Source organism: Spea bombifrons, chromosome 4, assembly GCF_027358695.1.
Source record: "Spea bombifrons isolate aSpeBom1 chromosome 4, aSpeBom1.2.pri, whole genome shotgun sequence".
NCBI lineage: Eukaryota > Metazoa > Chordata > Amphibia > Anura > Pelobatidae > Spea > Spea bombifrons.
In genome coordinates, this window is record NC_071090.1 from 78,946,262 (window position 1) to 78,959,079 (window position 12,818).

The 12,818-nt window shown below is 40.6% G+C and overlaps 1 long non-coding RNA gene across 1 annotated transcript; it reads right to left on the reverse strand.

Moving 5' to 3' along the window:
- Positions 1-2,250: 2,250 nt before the first annotated feature.
- Positions 2,251-12,330, reverse strand: LOC128492209 (uncharacterized). The gene is made up of 2 exons (XR_008354071.1): positions 11,996-12,330; positions 2,251-2,552 (listed from the first exon to the last, which is right to left on the reverse strand). It is a non-coding gene; the product is annotated as an uncharacterized LOC128492209 (long non-coding RNA).
- Positions 12,331-12,818: the final 488 nt, after the last annotated feature.

Genomic DNA, 12,818 nt, shown 5'->3' on the forward strand with positions numbered 1-12,818 from the left:
CAAAGAGTATGAAAACAAATAAATGGAAGGACAGGAGATAGAACAAATATACGAAAACAAAGGGTGTAAAAGGTAGGTCTGAATTTCCCTTGATGCAGTAGGTGCTTGCTTGCAATATTTTTTACCCCATACATGTTTTTACTACATGCCATCCTGTCTTACCTATAACTAACAAATATATAAAAGGAGTCAAAGAGAAGACCCAAAGGGGATCAACACAAAACTCAAGCTAAAACAGAAAAAAACAAAAGAACAGAATAGAGTTGTATAAGATCCGGTTTTACTAACATTTGTTTAAAAAAGAATACATGTTTTTCATTTGCTCTGCGTTATAAATATTACCTGTTTTGCAGTGTAATTATTACTTTTTATGTGAAAATAATTACCTCCTTTGGCAGATGAATTCGTTTTGTTTACTATAAGTGACATGTCTGTTGCCAATTTCCACTCTCCTTGGCCTTTAGAAAGGATATGTATAATACACAAATATCTTCCACTGTCAGATGGTTTTAGATCCTTAATTTCTAGCTCATATTGGTGAGTGGGTTCCCCGAATGATTTGCTTTTGTCATTTACACTTCTTCGACTGTCATTACAGAGTTTTTTGAGAGTAGAGTTGTAAGTCTCATTGTCTAGCTCCACTGATGCTAGACACTGATTAGAACAGTTAGGATACACAACAATCCAAAATAAAACATAGTCTAAATTGGCTCTGTTAAAGTGACAGGAAATTGTTGTATTTTCATGTTCTTCTAGTAATTTTGTTCCAGTAAATATTTCTGCTTTGTTTGTATTTTTATCTGTGTTAAAAAAAGGAAAGAACATTTGACAGAGAAATACCAACATACCAAATAAAATCAGTGCAAACACCGGTTACTGCTAAGTAACATTTAAATATATTTTGATCACTTACCTGGCTACAGTCTCTACTAGTAAAACTATAAGATGAATAATAACAATAGGTTATAATTTTACTGTAATAAACATTAGCAATAGCTCTGATTTTTATCAAACCACCAAAATAAATATAGAGTATTTACTTTAGTGAGTGAGGCATGGAATTGTAGGCTTACAGCTGATATTGTGATTTGTTGGTTGATCTTTAGGTAAAAAGATGAAGACTCCATCTGAAATTGCCAGGTCGTTCCACTGACTTCAGCTAGATGCAAAGCTCAAGCGATAATTTTACAAAACTTCTAATTTGGAACTCCACTCCCCCACCTTCAATAATATTACTTAATACAGATCACCTGACGCAGCATGTTTTCAGGTAAAGAAATTTTTTTTAGAAAAAAGAAGTAATCATATGCGGTTTATTTGAAGCAATAGATATTATTGTTTAGAGAACATTGTCTCTCCCAACCTTTTCACCCCACCACCCCAAAACTTTATTCGCTGCCACCGCCACGTTTTATTTAAGGTTTTCAAAATAGCTAAGGAGGCTTTGATAACAATCTGCTCCACTCAAACTCTAAAACCCAATTTAATCAAAAAGGTTAATATGATCATTCCAGCTATCTGTGGGAATCTCCAGATGATACAGTCCTATGTCCAAAAATTTAAGGGGAAATTCAAAGTTTTTCCTTCCGTTTCTTACAAGAATTCACATTTCGTTATCTCTGGGAGAAGCCCATAGGGAGAGGATGTGTAGCCAAGGCACTTTATTACAGTCCTAATACGCTGGGTGATAAAACCTGGCAGCAAACTCTTGCCTGATATGGTAATAATCAGGGACGCACCTAGAATATTTGGCACCTGGGGCAGATCCTGTATGTGACACTCAACCACACACACACACTTTAAAACTGCATAGCTTCTATGCATTAATGAAGATGTGTAAATGATTTGCGTGAATGAGTGAGAATTTTTTCTAGGAGGCATTACTCACTGATAGCAGGCTCAAACTTGTGACTGGAAATTGGAAATGGGATTTCTGCACTCAATGGGTTGCCATTTTTTGAACTACATCTATGATTACCCATTAGCTTATTATTTTTTACCAGTGGTTGAACAATTGATAGCGTAGAAATCCCATATGCCATTTATAGTCACTCATCTGACCTGTTTAGACTGCGTCATTAAGCAGTCATTTTATTTGGTTTACTATACATTCTATTGATTTTTTTCTGTTATTTTTTTTGTTCCCCTTTTATCTTATAATAATACATTATATTTTAATGGTATATTAATTTTGCTACTACTTTTTGATAATTTGTGGGTTACCCTCAAGTGCAGCTTGGTATCATATTGGTTTAGCTCACTTTTTAACTTTAACATACATGTTGACCAACATTTATTAGTGGATAATACATAAATAGTTTACCTACCTTGTATTGAAAGGGCGATGAATATATCATGGCATGTGTACTTAATTAATGATTTATGATCATATTGATGACATGCAAAAACACAATAATTTTGTGATATATTCTTAACATTAGTAAAAGATAAGCCTTCTTTACCATACACCATACACTGAATATATTCTTTTGTTTGATCTGACAATTTGCATCCGATGCTATTGTTGTCTTGAAATAGTGCATATTCCTGCCCTGTAAATAAAAAATGATTGTTAAACTAATAATCCAATGTTTCTAGAGAGAGAAAAAACAGGAGAGATTTGAATTAAACATGTTGTTCTGCTTTACCACTATATTAATTGACATTTAATAATAATTTATTTTTCTTTTTATAAAAAGAGCCATTAAATATTATAAATAGCTTTGGTTTCTCTGGTGGAGTTAATGGAATTGCTTTCAATGCGTTAACAGAAGGATCTGAACAGATCTCTACGTACAGCATTCACAGAGTAAGCAGTGGAACTGATTGGAAGTATATTACGTAAGTATTTTAGTATAACGCTTGTATAAAGAAAAGGTTGTGGGGAAAAATTGGCGTAGGTGAATACATATGGTAGGATTTTGTAGAATCTCTGTATCCATTTCCAAGAAGAACACCACAAAAAAAAGTTAAAGGGATCAGGAGGCTTTATAATTTGCATAACATCTTTACTCTACCACCAATAGCAGCAAAGTGACAAACATGAACATCAAAATATATAACCATGTCCCCCAACTGTCCCGATTTAGGCCTAATGAAATTAAAGGGGCTGGAGTTCACGCACCGCGCCGCCCAATGGCCGTACCTCAGCTCTTTGTCCCACTCCTTTTAAAACGTGGGATGAAGTGCTGAGGCACGGCCATTTGGTGGCGCGGTGCGTGCACGCCAGCCTTTAATTTCATGAACGCCACCCTCCACCCGCTGCTGCCACCAGACACCAGGGAGTCAGAAGCAGTGGTAAGTTGGGGGGGTTGTTAGAAAGGCTTTTCTGGAGTGGCCCATGATATGCCTTTTAACCACCTTTATGCCACTCTGCCTCCAGAAATGCATTTTAACCCCCTATATGCCACTCTGCTTCTAGAAATGCCTTTTAACCCTCTATAAGCCACTCTGCCTCCAGAAATGCCTTATACCCTCTATATGCCACTCTGTCCCATGATATGCCTTTTAACCCCCTATATGCAACTCTGGCATATAGGGGGTTAAAGGCATATCATGGGACAGAGTGGCATTTCCGGACACAGAGTGGAATATAGGGGGTACAAGGCATTTCTGGAGGCATATCATGGGGAAGGGTGGCATATAGGAGGGTATACAGCATTTCTTGGGGCAGATGTGCATAAATGGGGGGCAGGTTGGCAAATAAAAGGAAATAAAAACAAATCATAGCTTTTATTAAATCTGAAAAAATAGTTTACATGAATTAATAAAGAAATAAGTTTCTTACAAGAATATCGTGAAGAATAATGTGATCACTGTTTTGTTCCACTGAATAAAATGGAACTTTTTCATCTAAAATTTTTTGCAGTAGCAAATGTTTTGATTCCAAAATCAAAGGGCAGTATACATGTATATGTGTGTGTAAGGGCAGTGTACGTGTATATGTGTGTGTAAGGGCAGTGTCAGTGTATATGTGTGTGTAAGGGCAGTGTACGTGTCTATATTTTTCTTTAAGGGCAGTGTATGTATGTGTGTAAGGGCAGAGTACGTGTATATGTGTGTGTGAGGGCAGTGTACATGTATATGTGTGTGTGTGTAAGGGCAGTGTACGTCTATATGTGTGTGTAAAGGCAGTGTATGTGTATATGTGTGTTTATGGGCAAGTGTGTGTAAAGGCAGTGTGTAGGGGTCCTGGGAGGGAGGCTAACATTAGCCTTTTTTAATAAAAAAAAATCTCTGCTGCTCTGGACTACTCTTCCAATGATGCTCAGCCAGCATTATGGTGGACATTTTAAAGTGCAATTGCTTGAATCGGTGAGTTCCGCGAGATATAAAAAAAAAAGTGTCCCTCTTTCACATTTTGAAATGTTGGGTGGTATGTATAACCAATCAACATAAAACAGGGACTATAAAGCCTGAAGACAGCCACTCCTCCTCCTCTTCTCTGCTGCTACCACCAATAGGTCAGATCAGCTATCCATTCAATTTTCCTATATTGATTGTTTCTATTATTGATTTTTCGTTATTATCCTTGTTTTGCTTGGCCAAATGGATCCAGAACCCGGTGGAGAGGGAGGTCCAGTACAAACTTAGGGCAGAGTGCCCATGTCTTAAGACCCCCCCAAGTCTGACCCCACGATGGTGACATATATGTCCAAAACTGTCAGGGTCCCCAGGAAAGGGGCCAAACATGGTATCAGAGGAGCCCAGGATAAGCTTCTGGACATCGCCAGACCATTGTCCCAATTGTTCCTGATGGCCGAACAAGCGATCATGTTTAATACCCCAAATGGACGCCTCCCTCACCAGGGAATGGAATCAGCATTGCATCATCATGCCCTGTATGATTTCTGCCTGGCCAACCACATCACACTGAAGGCAGAATATCTTCCAGGCTCCGACAACACGATGGCAGACTGAGGGATGTCAGCGATTGGAAGCTGGACTCTGTGGTCTTCCAGCATCTGGACTCTCAGAGGGGTCCATTTTCTATCAAAGATCTCTTCACATCCAAGCTGAATAGTCAACTGGCGACTTTCTTCACCTGGCTTCCATCTGGGGCTTACGCTTTTCCTCCCTTCTCTCTGATTCCTCGGGTGATCCGCACGATTGGATCGGTGCTTTTCATCACACCCCTCTGGCTGCCTCAGCCCTGGTTCCTGTCACTCTTCTCCTTCCCTTAGTCCCGCATCTTCTTCAGGATCTGCATGGTCAGTTTCCACCCCAATCCTTCAACATCACTTATCCTTGATAGCGTGGAGCCGCTCCAGCGACCTGGAGATTTGTTCCAACTTTTAGAGGGTGATCACATGCTCTTCCGAGACACCCTTGCACCAAGCACCAGATGAGTTTACGGTAATGCTTGGAGGTCCTGGGTGTCTTGGTGTCTGGAATGGCAGGATGATCCGTTCTCAGCCCCTGTAATTGCTGTTCTCAACTTTCTAACCTTTTCTCCCAGGGGACGTCTTACCATACCCTGAATGTCTTAGATCAGCCATCTCGGCTTCTCACACTCCGGTCTCGGGTGCTTCCCTGGGTAGGCATCCTCTGGTCTACCGTCTTTTTCACAAGGCTCAATTATCTCATCCCCCCTCTCTCAGGGAACAGCTTTCAGCCAAACCTGCTTTGCTTCTGGCTTTAGTTTCCTTTCACCGCATTTCCAAAGTCCGGGCTTTCGATAATGTCATTTCTTTCTCTTAAAATTTAGATTATATATGCACCAAGGCTATTATAATCTCTAATTTTCCTGTAAAATTCCTGTAAACTCTCCTTCCAACCTCTTTTCAGAGAATAAGCCCTGTTCTGTATTTCAAAAGATACAACATAAGATACAACATGTTTACAACATGTATTCTGTTTAGGGGTAATATTTCAAATTGTATATTTAGCAATAGAACATACATTCTAATTAAAATTGGTTTAATCTTTATTAAAAATGATTAAATTCTGACAAAATCTAGGTCAGTAAACTCACATCATAGAACCACACATTTGATCCCCAACACAGCCACTAGACGTCACTCTTAGCATAGGTAACTGTTCTAAAAGAATAACAATACATCACAGGGGAAATAAATAACTACAGTCCTCAGCCAATGTGTACTGATGGGCAGGTAGACAGAACCATTCAATCGTTACATTTGTTATAATAAAATGTTAATTGATTTTCCAACATTATAGTTTGATACATTAAGAAAAAGGGGAAAACAATGTCTACATCCACATAATGTGTAGTATGCAAAAGCACAGTTCTATCAAATGAGCAAATTTAAATTAACAACATCAAAAAAATGAAACACCAATGTAAAAGTATATTATATGTTTAAATGTAGATTTAAGTGTGCAGCACTGCCCTCACTACAGTGATCAGATAGCCACTACAATGCCTGTGATATATACCCTTAAAAATTCCTACCTCCAATCACTCTAAAACTAAGCTTTTAATTATATATTTAAAAATCTCAACCAAAATACCAACTCAGAAAATAAATAAAAAAAAGATTGAGCCAAAAACAAAAAATTCATCCGAAATGATTGTGGGCCTCGTGCAAGAGTCTTAAAAACAGTGATGGTGGCCTGTACCTTTCTATGATCTCCAGATAGTATGCCTATAACTATGTTATCCCCCTCATAGATCTCCACTCAGGCATGTTCCCCAACCTCTGAAATAATGAATAGCAAATTTTATAGAATCAAGTTTTCTTAAATCAATCTGATATATTCCTCGAAAGATATGACATTTCCTTATACATCTGAGCCCTAGAATTTGGTGTTGAGTCCATTGAGCTCCAGTAACAAGACACCAAAAAAATTTCAGTAATTAACTTTTTATCTTTCAAAAAAGCATGGGATGGAATATATCCAAAAACGCACATTTTAAAGACATTCAGTATATCCGTAATTGGCGGGCCTCCATTATTTATTACTAATGACCTACAACCACAGAATTTCAGCCAGATAATGGTTTTGTTAAAGTGACCATAGTTGCATGTTCCCTTTATATTTTCGTGTTGTCCATTTTGCAGCTACACACACAGCTCACTTACCCTGCGAAGCTTCAGACCATTTTTGACGCAACTTGCACACATGAAGAGCTGCCACGCTCAACCCTCTTGGAAACTAAGGAGATAAAGAGGCATGTCCAGGAACTTATTTATTTCTACTCCCAGAGCATGCCTGCATCTAACACCCCCCCCCCCCGATCCCCCATTGCTCCAGGAAAGTAGAAGAGTTGGATAATCTACTAATTAAGGAAATTACTATAAGTGAAGTTATAATCATGGGTGACTTTAATCTTTCTGATGTGAACTGGAAAACCAAAGTAGCTGGTTGTGCCCAGAGTGGTAAAACAAGTAGTAAGGAGGCCATATAAGTTTTCACAAATGGAGATTTGTTAACGGATATTACTGTAGGTAAGAGTTTGGGATCTAGTGATCATCAGTCTGTGTGGTTTAATACCACGCATAAACAAAAGTTTTAAATTTTAGAAAGGAGTCACTGAGACTGAGGCCACTTAAATGGAGTCCAGGAGAAATGGGATTATTTAAAAGTTGAATTACTGAAGGTAACAGAAAATTGTATTAGGCTGTCAAAAGTTTATCTGTCTTCTTCGGGTATTGCTTCAGACAAGAAAAGTATCGAAAGCTTTTCTTAATAGTTTACAAATAAGTGCAGACACAGAGCGGTGGCTGTGAGCAGATCTGTAGCTGGCTCTTTTTACGCTCCACGCAAGATTGGAAAATTGTGCACCCTCAGCAATTTTTTACAGAGGTTATTTTATTGACACTGCCCTTACACATACCTACCCATAAACACACATATATACATATACTGCCCCTTACACACAACTGCCCTTACACACTGCTCTTACACACACCTGCCCATACACACGCATATTCACATACACTGCCCTTACACACACCTGCTCACAAACACACAAACATATACGCATACACTGCCCTAACATACTATAAGGGCCACTCTAAGTCAGGCCCCATTCAGGGTGCGGAGTTGCTCATCTCTGGTTCCCTTGCTTTGCTTCAGTTTCCTTGCCTATATTCACAGGGCCGGACTGGGACTGAAAAGCAGCCCTGGAAAAATTTGGAGACCAGCCCCATATAGTTTATCTCACGGTGAAGCTCTTATACCCACACGCACCCCTTATACACACCCGAGTCACACTATGTGCCATTCTTTTTATCTCATTATTTGTATTAAAATGCCAGAAAGCAAAAGTGTTAAAAAGGCCCTAATAAATGAAATACATTACACATAATTGGATCAAAACACTTACTACTGCGAACATTTTTAGATGAAAGAGTTCCATTTTATTCAGTGGAACAAAACACTGATCACATTATTCTTCACGATATTCTGGTAAGAAACTTTTATTTCTTTATTAATTCATGTAGACTATTTTTTCCATATTTAATAAAAGCTATGATTGAGACATGTTTGGTTTTTATTTCCTTTCATTTGACAACCTACCCCCGAGTTATGCACCTCTGCCCCCAGGCTTGCCACTCTGCCCCCCTGATATGCCTTCTAACCCCCTATATGCCACTCTGCCTCCAGAAATGCCTTATACCCCCTATATGCCACTCTGTCCCATGATATGCCTTCTAACCCCCTATATGCCACTCTGCCATATAGGGGGTTAAAAGGCATATCATGGGACAGAGTGGCATATAGTGGGTATAAGGCATTCCTGGAGGCAGAGTGGCATGGAGGGGGTTAAAAGGCATATCATGGGGCACTCTGCCTCCAGAAAAGCCTTATGCCCCCCTATATGCCACTCTGCCTCCCTGATATGCTTTATACCCTCCTATATGCTACTCTGCCCCATAATATGCCTTTTAATCCCCTATATGCCACTCTGCCTCCAAAAATGCTTTTTACTCCCTATGTCACTCTGCCTCCAGATATGCCTTATACCCCCCATATGCCACTCTGCCTCCCTGATATGCCTCAACACTCCTATATGCCCCTCTGCCCCGTGATATGCCTGTTAACCCCCTTTTTGCCACTCCACCTCCAGATATGCCTTTTGACCCCCTATATGTCACTCTGCATCCAGAAATGCCTTATACCCCTATATGCCACTCTGTCCCATGATATGCCTTCTAACCCCCTATATGCCACTCTGCCATATAGGGGGTTAAAAGGCATATCATGGGACAGAGTGGCATATAGGGGGGTATAAGGCATTTCTGGAGGCAGAGTGGCATAAAGGGGGTTAAAAGGTATATCATGGGGCACTCTGCCTACAGAAAAGCCTTATGCCCCCTATATGCCACTCTGCCTCCCCAATATGCTTTATACCTTCCTATATGCCCCTCTGCCCCATGACATCCCTTTTAACTCCCTTTATGCCACTTTGCCTCCAGATATGCCGTTGACCCCCTATATGTCACTCTGCATCCAGAAATGCCTTATACCCCTATATGCCACTCTGGCATATAGGGGGTTAAAAGGCAAATCATGGGACAGAGTGGCATATAGGGGGGTATAAGGCATTTCTGGAGGCAGAGTGGCATAAAGGGGGTTAAAAGGAATATCATGGGGCACTCTGCCTCCAGAAAAGCCTTATACCCCCCTATATGCCACTCTGCCTCCCTGATATGCCTCAACCCTCCTATATGCCACTCTGTCCCATGATATGCCTTCTAAGCCCCTATATGCCACTCTGCCATATAGGAGGTTAAAAGGCATATCATGGGACATTTTTGTTTACTTTATATGGCAAGCCGATCCAGCTTGCCATATTAAATAAAAAATAATATATGCCACTCCACCTCCAGATATGCCTTTTGACCCCCTATATGTCACTCTGTATCCAGAAATGCCTTATACCCCTATATGCCACTCTGTCCCATGATATGCCTTCTAACCCCCTATATGCCACTCTGCCATATAGGGGGTAAAAAGGCATATCATGGGACAGAGTGGCATATAGGGGGGTATAAGGCATTTCTGGAGGCAGAGTGGCATAAAGGGGGTTAAAAGGCATATCATGGGGCACTCTGCCTCCAGAAAAGCCTTATGCCCCCTATATGCCACTCTGCCTCCCCGATATGCTTTATACCCTCCTATATGCTCCTCTGTCCCATGATATACCTTTTAACCCCCTTTATGCCACTCTGCCTCCAGATATGCCTTTTGACCCCCTATATGTCACTCTGCATCCAGAAATGCATTATACCCCTATATGCAACTCTGGCATATAGGGGGTTAAAAGGCATATCATGGGACAGAGTGGCATATAGGGGGGTATAAGGCATTTCTGGAGGCAGAGTGGCATATAGGGGGACACACTTACATACACACACATGCCGATTTTTTTTGTTTTTAACAAATACAAAAAACATTATACAGTACAAAAAATACATTATTTTACTCACCTTCTACTTCTCTTGACTTCCTGGTAGCTGCACACCGTTCTCCTCTATGCTGACAGGATGCCACTGACCTGACATCCGGTGCTGCAGCAGTCTGAAGGCAGTTTAGATTACATTCCCAGCAGTCTGATGGCTGCATAGTGATGGGAGCAGCGTGAGGGGTGAAAGGTCAGTGCGAGGTTGCGGAGCTTTCACCCCTCACGCTGCTCCCATCACTAGACGGCCATCGCACACGGCTGCTGGGTGCTGATGCCGGCCGGCCGCATCAGCACCCAGCGGACGCTTTGATTAGATTTCGGGCAGCCTGGGGGGCAATTGCCTGCCCTGCCCAGCCCGCCCCTGGCACCGAGGGAGGCGTTCAATGCCATTTGCAGCCGCTCAGCGGCTGTCTTCATGGTTAGTCTCCCGGCCGCCCAGCCCACGGACCTTCCGGCCCACCGGGAAATTTCCCGGTGTCCCGGTGGGCCAGTCCGGCCCTGTATATTCAGTGGGTCCTAATGCTAAACCCTGCCTACTGAATCACTAATAAGCTGAAACCAAACATTGAAGCTAAACACAAAACCAAGGACATACCTTTAGACTGCAGACTGAGACAAACATAACAAATGGATGGGGCACACCTTATAAAGGAAACAGAGCTGAAGCAATGTGCAGAACTGGAATCAAGGAATCAGAAGCACAGACCAGAGCATATGGAAATCCAGGAATGGATTACAGCAAAACATGGGAACTGAGGCAAGACAAGGAAACTGAAGCAAAGCAAGGGAACCAGAGATGAGCAACTCCGCAGCCTGAATGGGGCCTGACTTAGAGCAGCCCTTACACATACGCCTGTCCATACACACACATGTATACACATACACTGCACTCACACACCCCTGCCTTTACACACACACACATATACACATACACACATCAGCTTACAAACACACAAATACCTACACTGCTCTTACACACACACACCTGCCCATACACACACTGATACATACACTGCCCTTACACAGACCTGCTTACAGATACACAAACATATACACATACGCCAGGAAATATTACCTTACTGAAATGGTAGTTGATGCATGGTTTTGTGTTTAGATTCAATGTTTGGTTTCAGCTTATTACAGCAGAAGCGGTAGATGTTACTATAGTGAAGGCGTTTAGGCAAGCATGGGATATGCAGACTAGATGGGCCAAATGGTTCTTATCTGCAGCCACTTTCTATGTTCCCAACAATCTTCCTTTCGGTTCTAACATCAATTTCTTATCAAATGCTCATAATTCACCACTGTTTCAGCAAAGCAAAAGAGTGGCAAGAAAAAAACAAACTTAAGAGTGGCTTAAATATTACATACTATACATGTATGTGGCAACAGATTCCATAGCACTATCACAACAGAGGAACAGTGAAAAATATCAATAACATTAAAACAGGTAATATACTGAATGCTGCATACAATTATATCTTAGCAGCCAAGCGACTCCAAAAATGGAGGTTCGTTAGCTAATGCCCCTACACATCTTCCACTATCGTAATTTAAAATACAACGGAAACAATATATAATGTTATATTATTATGTTGCATTTTGAGAATTAAAACTTACCTTTGACATACAATGATCCATCAAGCAAGAAAAAAGTTATTACGTTCACAAGAAACTTCACCATGAGTTTCATCTTTCTTTTTTGCGGCATTATAAAGAAAAATTTTAAGCTGCACCTAATGTGTTCATTTACCATGTGACACCCACAGGACTGACACCAGCATCCTCTTCTTAATGGACACAACTTCCTTCCCTTTTTGTACTTTCAGTACAATATTTTTCATTTATAAAAGCAGAAGTAACACTAACTTTTGTGTTACATGTATTCTTCCCAATTTAAATTAATGCAAGCTTTCGGAGAAACTCTAAAAACAGGTTTAATTTGGTGATATAGTTGTGTTGTCTAGACTTGTGCATTCCTTTTCGTACAAACGTTATTTTTAACAAAAATTGCCTGTTTTGTGCGTTTGTACAAAGCAATGAAAACGACGACCATCTCTGATGAAACTGACGAGATCAAACTGCAAAAGTTATAAAAATTCATCATGATTTGTCAATTGGTCGCTGTTTTCTTACCTCAGTTAAGTGTAAAACAGGCTTCTTTATTATACATAGCTTTATAACATACAAATGCCATGCTTAGCTGGTTAGCTCCAAACTCCAGTTGCTAAAACTCACACTGAACTCTCCAGCACCCTCAGCAGGTTGCTTGTATAACATTGCTACAGTCGCGACATGTAGCCAGTGCCGTTACAAGCCGTTTTGGCGCCATTACAAGCCATTAAGGCACTCGTTGATTAAGTAAAGTGGGGGGATTGTGTGTGGGAGGGTACATATCAATGACTGATAGGTAGAAGTAACCAAAAATTGGGGATGTTCTCAT